At 47.5% G+C, this 17,339-nt stretch overlaps 1 protein-coding gene across 4 annotated transcripts in view; it reads right to left on the bottom strand.

Annotated features, from left to right (window-relative positions):
• The window catches only part of BABAM2 (BRISC and BRCA1 A complex member 2), a 344,474-nt gene that overhangs the window by 274,631 nt on the left and 52,504 nt on the right, over nt 1-17,339 (bottom strand). The gene's annotated exons all lie outside the window — the stretch shown is intronic.

Raw genomic sequence — 17,339 nt, 5'->3', positions numbered from 1 at the left:
CATCCCTACTCAATACATCCCTACACCATACTCAACACATCCCTACTCAATACATCCCTACACCATACTCAACACGTCCCTACACCATACTCAACACATCCCTACTCAATACATCTCTGCACCATACTCAACACATCCCTACACCATACTCAACACGTCCCTACTCAACACGTCCCTACACCACACGTCCCTACACCACACGTCCCTACACCACACGTCCCTACACCACACGTCCCTACACCACACGTCCCTACACCACACGTCCCTACACCACACTCAACACATCCCAACTCAATATATCCCTACACCATACTCAACACATCCCTACTCAACACGTCCCTACACCATACTCAACACATCCCTACTCAATACATCCCTACACCATACTCAACAAGTCCCTACTCAATACATCCCTACACCATACTCAACACATCCCTACTCAATACATCCCAACACCATACTCAACAAGTCCCTACACCATACTCAACACATCCCTACACCATACTCAACACATCCCTACTCAATACATCCCTGCACCATACTCAACACATCCCTACACCATACTCAACACGTCCCTACTCAACACGTCCCTACACCACACGTCCCTACACCACACGTCCCTACACCACACGTCCCTACACCACACTCAACACATCCCAACTCAATATATCCCTACACCATACTCAACACATCCCTACTCAACACGTCCCTACACCATACTCAACACATCCCTACTCAATACATCCCTACACCATACTCAACAAGTCCCTACTCAATACATCCCTACACCATACTCAACACATCCCTACTCAATACATCCCAACACCATACTCAACAAGTCCCTACACCATACTCAACACATCCCTACACCATACTCAACACATCCCTACTCAATACATCCCTACACCATACTCAACACGTCCCTACACCATACTCAACACATCCCTACTCAATACATCCCTGCACCATACTCAACACATCCCTACACCATACTCAACATGTCCCTACTCAACACGTCCCTACACCACACGTCCCTACACCACACGTCCCTACACCACACTCAACACATCCCAACTCAATATATCCCTACACCATACTCAACACATCCCTACTCAACACGTCCCTACACCATACTCAACACATCCCTACTCAATACATCCCTGCACCATACTGAACACATCCCTACACCATACTCAACACATCCCTACACCATACTCAACACATCCCTACACCATACTCAACACGTCCCAACACCATACTCAACACGTCCCTACACCACACGTCCCTACACCACACGTCCCTACACCACACGTCCCTACACCACACTCAACACATCCCTACTCAATACATCCCTACACCATACTCAACACATCCCTACACCATACTCAACACATCCCTACTCAATACATCCCTACACCATACTCAACACATCCCTACTCAACACATCCCTACACCATACTCAACACATCCCTACTCAACACATCCCTACACCATACTCAACACATCCCTACTCAATACATCCCTGCACCATACTCAACACATCCCTACACCATACTCAACACGTCCCTACTCAACACGTCCCTACACCACACGTCCCTACACCACACGTCCCTACACCACACGTCCCTACACCACACGTCCCTACACCACACGTCCCTACACCACACGTCCCTACACCACACGTCCCTACACCACACGTCCCTACACCACACTCAACACATCCCAACTCAATATATCCCTACATACTCGGCGCATCACTACACCATACTCAACGCGTCCCTACACCATACATCCCTACACCACACTCCACACATCCCAACTCAATATATCCCTACATACTCGGCACGTCCCTACACCATACATGCCTACACCATACTCCACACATCCCTACACCACACTCCACACATCCCTACACCACACTCAACACATCCCAACTCAATATATCCCTACATACTCTGCGCATCCCTACACCATACTCAACGCGTCCCTACACCACACATGCCTATACCATATTCCACACATCCCTACACCACACATGCCTACACCATACTCCACACATCCCTACACCACACATTCCTACACCATACTCCACACATCCCTACACCACACATGCCTACACCATACTCCACACATGCCTACACAACACATCCCTACACCATACTCAACACATCCCAACTCAATACATCCCTAGATACTCTGCGCATCCCTACACCATACTCAACACGTCCCTACTCAACACGTCCCTACACCACACATGCCTACACCACACATGCCTACACCATACTCCCCTACACCATACTCCCCTACACCATACTCCCCTACACCATACTCCCCTACACCACACATCCCTACACAATGATGGGAACTCTCCTCTAAGACAGCAGACACGGTCACTGTGATCATCGGTTGATTTTTTGTGTGTTCTGGATTTGTAGATCTTTGAATATTTCACATACAATACATATTGAGATTCTGAGAGTGCGGCACATATAAGGATCATAATATAAACTTAACGAGACATTTGTGATCCTGTAGAGAATATCTACAATTGATATACTGTGCCTAAGAATTACCCTGAAAAGGTTTACTTCCAGTAAAGTTCCCCTTCCCCAGAGCAAACCCCCCCTCCCCCATGTTGAGGGCATGTGGCCTCGCTCATCCCCGCCTTTCCTGGCCTGCCAGGCTGCATGCTCGGATAAGGGTCTTACCACGAATTGAGAAAAAAAAAAATGCTGTTTTTTTTTTCTTTTTCTCAAATTTTATTGCCAGTAATTCTACTCTTTACATTCAGCTGTCAGTGGGGAAAACCGCTGACAGCTGAGGACTCATCGTTTTTTTTGTTGAGAATGTGGCGGCCGGCTTCCTGGCCCGCTCCTCAACAACCAGTCATTGTTAAAGATGCCGGTGGCCGTCCTCTCCTAAAATCTGCATCTGAACTGTATGTGGAAATCGCAGCCGAACCGCCGAGTCATTCAACAGATGCTTTGGAAATTTGCTGCGAAGACGGACCTGAAATTCACACCACACATGTGTGAACCCCGCCAACCGAAAATCTACAGAACACCAAAACGTGTATTTTGGCTACTACACCCCTAATAAACCACTACTACACCCCTAATAAACCACTACTACATCCCTAGTACACCACTACTATAGTACACCACTACTACACCCCTAATAAACCACTACTACATCCCTAGTACACCACTACTATAGTACATCACTACTACACCCATACTACACCCCTAATAAACCACTACTACATCCCTAGTACACCACTACTATAGTACATCACTACTACACCCATACTACACCCCTAATAAACCACTACTACATCCCTAGTACACCACTACTATAGTACATCACTACTACACCCATACTACACCCCTAATAAACCACTTCTACATCCCTAGAACACCACTACTACACCCATAGTACACCACTACTACATCCATAGTACACCACTACTACACCCCTAGAATACTAATGCTACACCCCTAATACACCATAACTATAGCGATCTCCACTAGCTTCCCGGGTCCCATGCTAAGTGGCTGCCCTGCTGTAATTTGAGCACAGAATACAGCAGGGCATTTTGTGAATGAATGTGATGTCATGACCTCCACCTCATCCAATCAGAGACAACTTGACATCCATTCACAAAATGCGTCTAGGACTAAGCCTAAGCACCAAGGACGTCACGGACTAAGCCTAAGCACCAAGGACATCACAGACTAAGCCTAAGCACCAAGGACGTCACGGACCAAGCCTAAGCACCAATGACGTCACGGACCAAGCCTAAGCACCAAGGACGTCACGGACCAAGCCTAAGCACCAAGGACGTCACGGACCAAGCCTAAGCACCAAGGACGTCACGGACCAAGCCTAAGCACCAAGGACGTCACGGACCAAGCCTAAGCACCAAGGACGTCACGGACCAAGCCTAAGCACCAAGGACGTCACGGACCAAGCCTAAGCACCAAGGACGTCACGGACCAAGCCTAAGCACCAAGGACGTCACGGACCAAGCCTAAGCACCAAGGACGTCACGGACCAAGCCTAAGCACCAAGGACGTCACGGACCAAGCCTAAGCACCAAGGACGTCACGGACCAAGCCTAAGCACCAAGGACGTCACGGACCAAGCCTAAGCACCAATGACGTCACGGACTAAGCCTAAGCACCAAGGACGTCACGGACCAAGCCTAAGCACTCCAGCCATTGTGTTGGAACAAAGGACGACTTCCGAAGGTTCAGCACCCCAACCGAACCTTTCCAGTGCCAACTGCTGGATATTTGATATCAGCTTCTAAGCGGATTGCTCCCCAAGAAGCAGGTCCTCCAGGTACGGCACAATGGGGGTAACCCCCGGGTCCTCACATTCATTCACAAAATGCCCCGCTGTATTCTGATCACAGCCACTCAGCATGGGACCCGCAAGCAAGGGGGGACAACTTTAGTAGCGATGTAGTAGCAGTGTAGTAAAGGTGTAGTAACAATGGTTTCCAGCTTCCAGGGACATCAGCCAGGTCTGGTATATACATAGTTGGTCCAAACTGTAACTATATAAAACGAAACCATGCCTGGAATGTTTCCTTGAAGGTGGAGGGATGACGATGATGATACGGTGATGGGATCTTGGCTCGGCATATCGTCGTAGAAGGAAAAACATATCAGATTGTCTGAATATGGAAAAACGAGATGAAAACCAGATCCAGTTGTAGGTAAAGTTGGGCAAATTGATGGGTGGAGATGTAGATGTGGGGGATTGGGTGACTCATGGGCTGTGTGTGGGGGGTCCCGGTTATCTTTCAGATCTGTGGATGGTGAGATTAAGATGTGGGGGATTGGGCGACTCATGGGCTGTGTGTGGGGGGTTCCGGTCATCTCTCAGATCTGTGGATGGTGAGATGTAGATGTGGGGGATTGGGGCGACTCATGGGCTGTGTGTGGGGGGTTCCGGTCATCTCTCAGATCTGTGGATGGTGAGATGTAGATGTGGGGGATTGGGGCGACTCATGGGCTGTGTGTGGGGTGTTCCGGTTATCTCTCAGATATGTGGATGGTGAGATGTGGGGGATTGGGCGACTCATGGGCTGTGTGTGGGGTGTTCCGGTTATCTCTCAGATATGTGGATGGTGAGATGTGGGGGATTGGGCGACTCATGGGCTGTGTGTGGGGGATTGGGGCGACTCATGGGCTGTGTGTGGGGGGTTCCGGCGACTCATGGGCTGTGTGTGGGGGGTTCCGTTTATCTCTCAGATCTGTGGATGGTGAGATGAAGATGTGGGGGATTGGGGCGACTCATGGGCTGTGTGTGGGGTGTTCCGGTCATCTCTCAGATCTGTGGATGGTGAGATGTAGATGTGGGGGATTGGGGCGACTCATGGGCTGTGTGTGGGGTGTTCCGGTCATCTCTCAGATCTTTGGATGGTGAGATGTAGATGTGGGGGATTGGGCGACTCATGGGCTGTGTGTGGGGGGGTTCCGGTCATCTCTCAGATCTTTGGATGGTGAGATGAAGATGTGGGGGATGGGGCGACTCATGGGCTGTGTGTGGGGGATGGGGCGACTCATGGGCTGTGTGTGGGGGGTTCCGGTCATCTCTCAGATCTGTGGATGGTGAGATGTAGATGAGGCTTCTATACATGAAGGTGTAGAAGGCTGCAGAGGTGGCAGGATATAGGTGGACACGGTTACCCGCTCGCTCGCTCTCTCTCGCTCTTCAAACACTTCAGAAAGCAGAAGTGAAATTATTTCTATTAAAGAAGACGAGAACCGCAGTGCAGGGCGCTCACTAAGAAAGGGAACCTGTGCGTTATCTTCCACGGGTGAGTCTGACCACCGGTGGATACGATCTCTGGGGAAGTGTAGACTTGTGGGCATCATAGACCATGATCTGCACGGCCCAAAATAACCCACCTGAAGAGCCTGGGGATGGAGGACTCACGCCATGTGCCCAGCACAGATCTCTTTATAGATGTCATACAGCTGAACCCAACAACCACGCTTGAGACTTTAGTTGCTAATCAGCACCACCTGGATATGTGCTGGCTAGCGTTTGCTCAGTCTATGGAGCTGTGAATGAGAATTAAGTGAACTCTTATCGGTGAGAGAGCAGGGAGCCCGAGAGAGAGGAACCTATGGTGTTATGATAAGACGATTTTCCGGAGGGACACTAGTGGGACTACTTCTGCAGCCGTAGTGAAGTGCCTGTTAACCCTTTGGGTTCTGGTGAGTGAATTACCATAAGGGGTGTCACCGGCCGTCAGACCCTTCGCACACTGGTGTTCTCTTCTTCGGAGATGGATCTGCTTATCTGAACTTTTTTCCAAAGTGTGATAGCTCAATTGAATATTGAGTCATATATGTTTGGAGATATTATGGACACTTGCTAGTGACTTTTTTTAGACACTGAGTTATTATCCTCCATGTATTTATTATATTTTATCCTCTATATATTTATTATATTTTATTTTTTGATTATTTCCCCTTTTTTGTTTTAGCGCTGTCAATATAGTATATGCGGGGTAATTAGGGTACGGATACGGTATACTATATATTTTTGTGATTTTGTCCTTCTGTATGATAGCAGCTTGTTAGGGTGAGTTTTGACTTACTGCATAGGGCGCTGGGATCATTGGCTGTCACTTTCAATATTTTGTGTGCACATTCCAGTGATACTAGTACTTGCAACAACCACGCTTGCTTTGCCTCAGCGCGGGGGTGCCCAAATTTTTAAAGCACGCCGGCTACTAAAGTGACTCGGTAACCGGTTGTGGGCCACCATGAGCGGGTGGATGACAAGTCCAATGCAGAGCCCACTCTTCTCCATGGACCCTCTGATCTGATCCCCCCAGATGGAAGGAGACATATCCCTTCTGTTTTTTTTTATTTTAAAAACGGATATTTGGACCCAAATCAGACCGATCATGTGAAAGGGGCTTAAGGCTGCTTTCACACTGATGTGCTGCGGCTCACCCACGGGTGCGGTGCGGTGCGGTGCACCTGTGGCTTTCCTGCAGGTTAGCTGCACTTTGCCAAAGAATTCTATTATATCCTGCAGGTGTGGAGAACTTTCAGAAAGCTCACCAAACCCGCAGGTAAAAACAGAAGTCTATGGGTCAGTACAGGTAACCCGCAGGTAAGAACAGAAGTCTATGGGTCATTGCAAGTAAGAACAAAAGTCTATGGGTCAGTGCAGGTAATAACAGAAGTCTATGGGTCATTGCAGGTAAGAACAAAAGTCTATGGCTCAGTGCAGGTAATAACAGAAGTCTATGGGTCATTGCAGGTAATAACAGAAGTCTATGGGTCATTGCAGGTAACAACAGAAGTCTATGGCTCAGTGCAGGTAATAACAGAAGTCTATGGCTCAGTGCAGGTAAGAACAGAAGTCTATGGCTCAGTGCAGGTAATAACAGAAGTCTATGGCTCAGTGCAGGTAATAACAGAAGTCTATGGGTCATTGCAGGTAATAACAGAAGTCTATGGGTCAGTGCAGGTAATAACAGAAGTCTATGGCTCAGTGCAGGTAATAACAGAAGTCTATGGCTCAGTGCAGGTAATAACAGAAGTCCATGGCTCTGCATAGTTAACAGCAGAAGTCTATGGGTTTGTACAGGTAACCCTCAGGTAAGAACAGAAGACTATGGCTCAGTACAGGTAAGAACAGAAGTCTATGGGTCAGTGCAGGTAATAACAGAAGTCTATGGGTCAGTGCAGGTAATAACAGAAGTCTATGGGTCAGTTCCAGTAAGAACAGAAGTCTATGGGTCAGTTCCAGTAAGAACAGAAGTCTATGGCTCCGAACAGGTAAGAGCAGAAGTCTATGGGTCAGTACAGGTAACCCTCAGGTAAGAACAGAAGTCTATGGGTCAGTACAGGTGTGATGCGCTGCACCTGCGGATCAGTTTTAAAAGCAGCCCAGAGTAACCAGTGCAGAACTAGAAGAGATATGCCCATTGCTATGTGATTTAAAAAAAAAAAGGCGAACATTAGAGTGGCTTTTGCACTGGGCAGGGGAAGAAGGCAGGGATGCCCGCTGTCTCCCCTGCTCTTTGCAACTGCAATAGAACCATTGTTAGCCCTGATAAGGGACGGCACGCAAATTTGTGGGGTCCAATATGAGGTCCTCCATGAAAAAACGATGTTGTATGCGGAGGCCATGTTACTCTTTCTGGGAGACGCCGGTCACTCCCTGCCGGAGGGAATGTCCATAATAGAGCAACTTGGCCACTATTCGGGCCTGACCATAAATCGGTCTAAGTCAGCCATAATGATGCTGGATGAAGACCGGGAGGTGACACTTCCCGATTCATGTCCCATACCCGTGGTAACCAGCTTCAAGTACCCGGGGGTGCAAGTTACACCCAAACTTGGAGACTACTGCTCCCTATTGTCCCGATTTCAGGATAAGATAAACACATGGAACAACCTTAACCACTTCAGCCCTGGGACCATTTTGCAGCTAAAGGACCAGGCCCCTTTTTGCAATTCGGCACTGTGTCGCTTTAACTGATAATTGCGCGGTCGTGCGACGTGGCTCCCAAACAAAATTGTCCTTTTTTTTCCCACAAATAGAGCTTTCTTTTGGTGGTATTTGATCACCTCTGCGTTTTTTATTTTTTGTGCTATAAACAAAAATAGAGCGACAATTTTGAAAAAAAATTTAACATTTTTTACGTTTTGTTATAATAAATGTCCCCAAAAAGTATATAAAAAAAACATTTTTTTTCCCTCAGTTTAGGCCGATATGTATTCTTCTACATATTTTTGGTAAAAAAAAAAAAAAAATAAGCATTTATTGATTGGTTTGCGCAAAGGTTATAGCGTCTACAAAATAGGGGAATAGTTTTATGGCATTTTTATTAATCTTTTTTTTTTTATTATTACTATTAATGGCGGCGATCAGCGATTTTTATTGTGACTGTGACATTGTAGCAGACACAACGGACAATTTTGACACATTTTTGGGACCATTGGCATTAATACAGCGATCAGTGCAATTAAAAATGCATTGATTACTGTAAAAATGTCACTGGCAGTGAAGGGGTTAACACTAGGGGGCAGTGAAGGGGTTAAGTGTGACCTAATGTGTGTTTCTTACTGTAGGGGGGCGTGGCTTGGTGTGTGACATCACTGATCGTCGTTCCCTATGACAGGGAACAGACGATCGGTGACAGGCTCAGTAGGAAGCACAGGGACACAGACCTCTCCCTGTTCTTCAGCTCTGTGACCCGATCGTGGGACACCGGCGGCGAACGCGTCCGCAGGTGCCGTGGGCACGGTCATGGAGCTCAGGACCGGGTCGCGAGCGCGCCCCCGCCGGCGGCACGCGTGCGTGACCCACAGCTGGGCTCTTAAAGGGCAACGTACCTGTATGTGCCTGTGCCCAGCCGTGCCATTCTGCCAACGTATTTTGGTGGGAGGCGGTCCTTAAGTGGTTAAAATGTAACTGGCAGGAAAAGCGAACTTAATCAAAATGATTCTAATGCCCCAGTTGTTATACTTCCTACACAATTCACCGGTAGTAATACACTTTAAAATCTTTAGAGTGGTAAATACCCTTTTTCGGGGACTGTTGTGGAACAATAAGCCCCCTAGAATCAGGCTGGAGCAGCCGAAACATTGTAAGGACGGCGGAGGGTTGGCGATACCCAACCCTTGGCTGTACTATATAGCGGCCCTACTACAACATTTGCTGGGCTCTATGTCTCAGGATCCAATGGGCTCGGCCGCACAGTTGATGCTGTTTGTATCCGGGGCGGAGACCATCCCGGAGGCACAAATGTTCAAGAGGTCCAATAAACAGACCCCAATGCTTTCATTGGTACAAAAAAATCTGGAATAAGGGCAGACAGCTCCAGGGGGTACAGGGATTCACGGAATATAGCCCAACATGGGGCAATCATACATATGTAGAGCTGGTTAAACTACAGCGGGGGGGGGGGGGGGGCAGGTGGCGCGCTCACGGTGTGGTGTGTCCCACGTATTTAGTGATGGTGAACTGCTGCCTTTTGCAGGCCTGCAAGCCAAATTCAACCTACCCGCCACTATGGCTTACTCACACCTACAGCTGCGGCACGCTGTTGCTGCGCCGGGAGATGCGGGGGAATGGGCACTGTTGCCCACCCCAGTATACCACGTGCTGCGATCCAACAATGCAACTAAGGGGGCAATCATATCCCAATGCTACCAAATGCTATTAGCAAGACACCTAAGGGTATATCCCTGTAAAGCTCTGTCCATGCGGGAGAGGGAACTCAGGCAAATCTCGGGGGAACAGTAGGAAGAAGCCTTACAATCCATATCCACATGCTCCCTGAATGCGGCGCAAAAAGTCTCCCAACTGCACACAATGCTGAAAGCACACTACACCCCGACTAAATTACATAGGGTGGGCAGATCAATAGACCCCCCCGGGGTAGAGTTTTTTTTTTTCCATTTTGGATGAGGATTTCAGCATCATACTATCTGGGGGTGGCACTCCTTTTCATTCTATTCACGCGTACTCCTGAAGAAGAATGGTTGAAACGCGCCAAGTTCGCATGTGGAGTCTCTTCAATCTTTTTTTCATCCAACATGAACTAAAATAGACATATTTTATGCTGTTGTAATACATTTCATGATTTTATACCAGTGTTGTTTTTCTCTATGTCTACACACAATCCATGGCTAACCACCCCCCCCCCTTTTTTTTTGTGTGCACTATAAACCTTATGGGGATGTAGACATATAATCACACTTTGTTCTTCTGGTAATAAATTATGTTAAGTCTCTTTAATGCAATATGTATGAAAAACTTACATTTCCCCCTCTTTAAAGCTATATTCCAGGCTGCCCTATACACGCCCCTCCCCCGACTTCTCCTTTTAAATGCTCTCCTGGATTGAAATGGCTTTCCCTGATTTCACCGCACACTGTGAGCTTCGCACAAGGTGCCTGTACTGGGACAGGTTCGTCTAGCTCCCAGGGCAAGGATGCGGAACGGTGGCCCCTCCCTCACTGTTAATACACATCATTGAATAGGTTTACTGCCCGGTGTCCATTCTCTGTCCCCTTGCTGTGCTGTGCCCGGGTCAGCTGCCCCCTCGGCCCTGCAATGTGCACTAGAAGCTGTAGCAAGTCAAATAGAACCCACCTCATTTCCTAGCAAGAGACAGACAGAAGCGGTACCTTCACCTGAGTGAGTGAAATATTTCTATAGCGCACAACGCGAACTGAATCGCCTCAAGGCGCTGTGAAGAGCTTACCGTATATACTCGAGTATAAGCCGAGATTTTCAGCCCCTTTTTTTAGGCTGAAAGTGCCCCCCTCGGCTTATACTTGAGTCACCACCGTCTGCCTACCGGATCAGCGTGTCGTGCAGACAGACGGCGGCCATTCCACAATTCAAAAGCCGCGCCTCCCTGTCTGTGATAGGCGGAACACTCAATTTCCCAGCAGTCAGTGGTCCGCCTATCACGGACATCCGCTCATCCTCGTACTACGGACGAGGATGAGAGGATGTCCGTGATAGGCGGAACACTGACTGCTGGGAAATTGAGTGTTCCGCCTGTCACAGACGGAGGCGCGGCTTTTGAATAGTGGAATGGCCGCCGTCTGTCACAGACGAGGAGAAGAGGTTCGGCGATCCTGGCATGGCCGCCGTATGTTTTTACATGCAGATCGCTGCAGAAGGACAAAGAGGCACAGGACACAGGTAGGCTGGACACAGGGATGGACACAGGGATGGACAGGCATGTCTCACCCTCGGCTTTTACACGAGTCAATAAGTTTTCCCATTTTTTTTGTGGTAAATTAGGGGCCTCGGCTTATATTCGGATCGACCTATACTCGAGTATATACGGTAGTTGTTCATCTTCTAGAAGAGGAAGGTCTTGAGTTTTTTCCTAAAGGCCAGGTGATTTTCTTCCAGGCGGATGTTGATTGGTAGAGCATTCCATAGCAGAGGCCCTTGGACAGCGAATCTCCGATCCCCCTTTGATTTATACCGGGCTTTGGGCACGAGGAGGAGGTTTTTGTTGGCTGATGGAAGACTGCGGTTTGGTGTGTAATGATTTATTTTCTCCATTAGGTATTGCGGAGCTTCTCTATGCACGCATTTGTGGGTGAGGCAAAGGGTCTTGAACCTGATCCGATTTTTTACGGTTAGCCAATGTAAGCTCCTCAGTGAAGGAGAAATGGATTCCCAGGGTTTTTTTCCTGTTATCAGCCTTGCCGCCGTGTTTTGGATCAGTTGTAATCGCGCAAGTTGATGTTGTGGTAATCCTATGTAAAGCGAGTTTGCGTAGTCCAGTCGTGAATTGATGATTGTTCCAACTACCACTGCTTTGTCATTCTTTGGGATAAAAGGGAGGAGTCTGCGAAGCATGCGCAGCAGATGGTGAGATCCACTGACTACAGATCCTATTTGTGCATCCATTGACATTTGTCAAAGATGACCCCGAGACTCTTGGCCTTGGTCTTTGGGGAGATAGTCTGCCCAAAGATGGTGGGTGGTGTCCAGGAGGTCTTGGTTCGGGGATTATGGTTTGCGTGAAGGATAAGAAGCTCTGTTGAGTTTGAGGGAGTTGGTGGTCCAGTCTTCTATTAAATTGAGACAATTTTCTAGTTGGTGATGGTCTCTTTGTCCGGTGATACGGAGGTAAAGTTGTGTCGTCAGCGTACGAGTAGAAGCAGAGGTCTGAAAATCTGATGATTTAGAGCAGAGGTCGGATGTATGTTGAAGAGGACTGGCGATAGGGGCGATCCTTGAGAGACTCCGCAAGCGATTGCCCGGGATTCAGAGGCGAATTCGCCTAGTTTTACTGACTGTGAACAATTTCCTAGGAAGGACGTGAACCATTGAAGATCTGAGCCTTTGACTCCTGGAACTTCTGTGAGACGGGTGAGTAGAGTATTGTGGTCTACTGTATTAAACGCTGCACTGAGGTCCAACAGGACCAGGAGACACGACTCTCCATCATCTGCTGCTTTGAGGGAGTCGTCCCACATCTTGAGGAGAGCTGCTTCTGTTCCATGCCCCGGGCGGAAGCCTGATTGCAGCGGGTCCAGGAGTTTGTGTGTATCCAGGTGGAGTTGTAACTGTTGTACTACAGCTTTCTCCATGATCTTGGATATGGTGTTGAGGCTTGTTATTGGCCTACGGTTGATTGGGTCCTGAAGGTCGAGGTTAGGTTTCTTTAACAGGGGTTTGACAATGCCTTTTTTGTGTGTTAAAGACTACGCCTAATCGCTCCAGACGTTGTGTCAGAACGAAAGCAGACTTCTGAAAGTTCAGCACCCAGCTAAACTTCTCCAGGACTTGTACCATCTGCTGGATATTTGCTATCAGCTATTAAGCGGATAGCTCCTTAAGAAGCAGGTCTTCCAGGTACCACATAATGGGGATACACCAGGCCCTCAACAACCCCAGAATCAAAGCCAACACCTTGGTAAACACTCTGGGGTATGTGGAGAGGACAAATAGAAAGGCCAATAAACTGGTAGAGGTGATCCTCCACTTGGAATGGCAGGAACCTTTGGTGAGGCCAGAAAATAGCGATGTGTAGGTTGGCATCCTTGATAGCCACGGATTCCAGGAAATCCACCAGTGGAGCAAAGGGGCCAGTGACTGGGGTGGAATCCATCCTGAATTTTTGTACCTTCAGGAAGAGCCTTGAGAATCAGAAGAGGCTAGATGTCTCAGGCTTGGGAACCGTAAACAGATTGGAATCAAAGCCTATGGACGTCCCCTCACCATCACACAAGTGTGGGTGCCTCTTCACTCCGAAGACTTGCCTCCAGATCCAGAAGACTTGGGGGTCCAGCTCTTCTTCTTACGGAAATGGGACGCAGGCTTTTGCTTAGAGTCCGAGGCTTACAGATTACAAAAGGAACTCTTCCTGGTTTTCCTCTCATGGTTACTTTCTGGATGAAGGCATCCAAGGATGGTCCAAAAAATAGTTCATCCTCAAAAGGGCAACTTCTTAGCCCTTGTACACACGGTTGGAGATTCCGACAACCAAATCCAGTAATTCCAGAAGAGGTCCGGAAGTGATGTTGCATACACACGGTCGGACTACGTTGTCGGAAAATCCGATTGTACATAACGTGATGACGTTATTTCATTACGACGGGACTAAGTTCAGACTAGTAGCCAATAGCTTTGGTCTAGGAATTTGATCTGAGCATGCGTGGCACTTTGTCCGTCGGAGTAGGCTACACATGATCGGAGTATGTCCAATCGGAGCATTTTGTTGGAAAATTTTACTGGCAAGTTGGAAAACTTGGTCCGTCGGATACTCCGACGGAAACAGTCCGATGGAGACCACACACAGTCAGAATATCCGACAAAACGGTCCGATCGGACACATTCCGTTGGAATTTCCGACTGTGTGTACAAGGGCTTAAAGAGAAGTTCAGCTGACCAATACTTGAGCCAGACGATCCTTCTCACATGAACAGACATGGTGCCCACCTGGCACCAAAACCGTCCTATGGAGTCTTCCAAGGCATCCACCAGGAAATTCAAGGCTCTTCTAACATTTCCGGCACCCGCTGTGGTTTCCGACATTCTCCTGTTCCATTGGGAAGCCTGGGACTGCGGGAAACGGCTTCCCTGGTGAGAGCAGGAGGAACCTTCCTGCGACTAACGACCCCGGAAGTGATGTTTGTTTTATGTCACTTCCGGGGTCACGGCTGTGATTCCTTAGATAGTGTAGCCAAGCATGCAGCTACTCCAGCAGGATCTGTGTTTGAATAGTTGCACTGGAGGGTTGGGGAGACACTGGAGGGGGGGGGGGGAACACGCCAAATGTTTCCATAAGAGGACCTGTCACCAGCCTCTGCAGAGGGCATGTTAGCCCACTTGTGATAGCAAGAAAGTAAAACATTTAAATAAATAAATGTAAAAAAAAGTATAAATTAAATAAAAATAATAAAAAAAAAAAAAAAAATGTAAAGCACCCGCATATAGGGTTACCAGCGATTTGCCAATAGAAAATAAAAAGGTGCTGATAATGGCCGCCGAAAACGCAGCGATTTTACCACATTTATGGTGCGTTTATTATAGGTCATGTGACTCAAAAACGCATCAAAAACGCAACACAGGTGCATTTTTGATGCATTCTTGCTGCGTTTTCGTTGTGAAGACATACATAGAATTTTCTCAAGCTTTTTTTTTTTTTTTTTTTTTTTTTTTTTAAAACAAAAGCGCTTCAAAAACTGCTGTGTGTAAAAGCAGCTTATTGGCCGAAAAGGTGCCAATAATGGCCAACAAATTCATATTAATTAAAATTCATGATATAAAAGAGGAACCGAAGTATCATTTGTAATAAAAAAAAACATCTTTGCTATTCTGAAGCTTCCCTCCAACCACTTTGCATATTTTATATATACTGCGATTCTGTACTCGCCAAATATGCTGCAGACATCTCCCTCCACCGAGTCTGGCTGCAGCCATTTTAACTGTGGGCAGCTGAAGCTGCTGCCTGTTCACTTCCTGGATTTACAAAGACACACACCGCCAGCTCTGCAGCTCTCATTAGCCCCCTTATGACTCATCCCCCATCCCTTCCTGGCAAACTCTCACAAGGTATTTACTGGTAGAAAACAAAAAAAAATGTTTTACTATCCAAAGTTAAAACAACAACAAGGGCAGAAGATTTAACCGGTTCCCGACTCGCGCACGCCGATGTACGTCGGCAGAATAGCACGGATAGGCAAATGGGCGTACAGGTACGTCCCTTTAAATTTGCCGCCGTGCCATCGCGCGTGCGCGCCGGCCGGGACCTCCGTGAGTCGGATTGCGGGTCCCGCGGACTCGATCGCCACGGGGATACCCGCAATCGTCTCACGGGGAAATGCTAATGTGAACAAGCATCTACTCGTTCTGCCTAGTGACAAGACACGGATGTCTGCTCCCTGTGATTGGGAGCTATGATCAGTGACGTGTCACATGTAGCCACGCCCCCCCACAGTTAGAAACACTGCTCAGGACACACTTAAAGCGGAGGTCCACCCTAAAATGGACCTCCGCTCATCGGAATCCCCCCCCCCTCCGATGCCACGATCGGCACCTTTCAGGGGGGAGGGGGGTGCAGTTACCTGGATAATCCAGGTAACTGCACCCACTTCCGGGCTAGCTCTCTGCGGAAAGGGGCGTACGTTACGCCCCTTTCCGCAAGCGCCCGCCCCCTTCAGCAAGTGCCCCGCTGCCTGCTGGGAAACACACAGCTCCCAGAGGCAGCGGGGACCGTCCGGATTGCGCCGATTTCCTGATTCCCATACCCAAGATGGCAGCAGGACCCGTCAGACGAGCGAGCGATCGGCTTCGGGTGCCGACATCGCGGGCGCGCTGGACAGGTAAGTGTCACTATTTAAAAGTCAGCAGCTGCAGTATTTGTAGCTGCTGGCTTTTAAAAAAAAAAAAAAAAACGCGGAGTCCCGGCGGACTCCCGCTTTAACCCTTACCCTGCCCCCTAGTGGTTAACCCCTTCACTGCCAGTGTCATTTACACAGGAATCGGTGCATTTGTATAGCACTGACTGCTACATAAACGACAATGGTCCCAAACGTGTGTCAAAAATGTCTGATGTGTCCGAAATAATGTCGCAATCACAATAAAAAAAAAATAATAATAAAAATGCCATAAAACTATCCCCTTTTTTATAAACATTATAACTTTTGCGCAAACCAATCAATAAATGCTTATTGCAAATTTTTTATTTTTTTTTACCAAAAATATGTAGAAGAATACGTATCGGCCTAAACTGAGGAAAACTATTTTTTTATATATATATTTTTTGGGGATAAAAAGTAAAAAATATTGTGTTTTTTTTTTTTCAAAATTGTCGCTCTTTTTTTGTTTATACCGGAAAAAAATAAAAACCGCAGGGGCGATCAAATACCACCAAAAGAAAGTTCTATTTGCGGGGGAAAAAAAAAAAAGAAGGACGTGACAATTTTGTTTGGGAGCCACGTCGCACGACCGCGCAATTGTCAGTTAAAACAACGCAGTAACCGAATCGCAAAAAGTGCTCTGGTCAGGAAGGGGGGTAAAATCTTCCAGGGCTGAAGCGGTTATTAGATGGAAAGATGAAAAAAACTACTGAAGGGTTGCTTTAATTAAAAAGCCAAATTTATTACAATTATATATATATAAAAAAAAATAAAAAAATTTTGGTTTTGGTTTTGTCCAAGCGCATCCTGCATTTTCGGTTTCAGCGCCAGAATTTTCATTTCGGTGCACCGCTACATTTTAGCGTATTTTTAACATTTTTCTGAAAATATACATTTGATAAATAACGTCACAAATATCACACAACATCAAACACATTGCAACTATCATCATTT

Source organism: Lithobates pipiens, unplaced genomic scaffold, assembly GCF_037356315.1.
Source record: "Lithobates pipiens isolate NorthernLeopardFrog02 unplaced genomic scaffold, aLitPip1_a1.2 Scaffold_18, whole genome shotgun sequence".
NCBI classification, from domain to species: Eukaryota; Metazoa; Chordata; class Amphibia; order Anura; family Ranidae; genus Lithobates; species Lithobates pipiens.
Note: the sequence above shows the minus strand (reverse complement) of the source record. Positions and strands in the feature narration are given on the sequence as shown.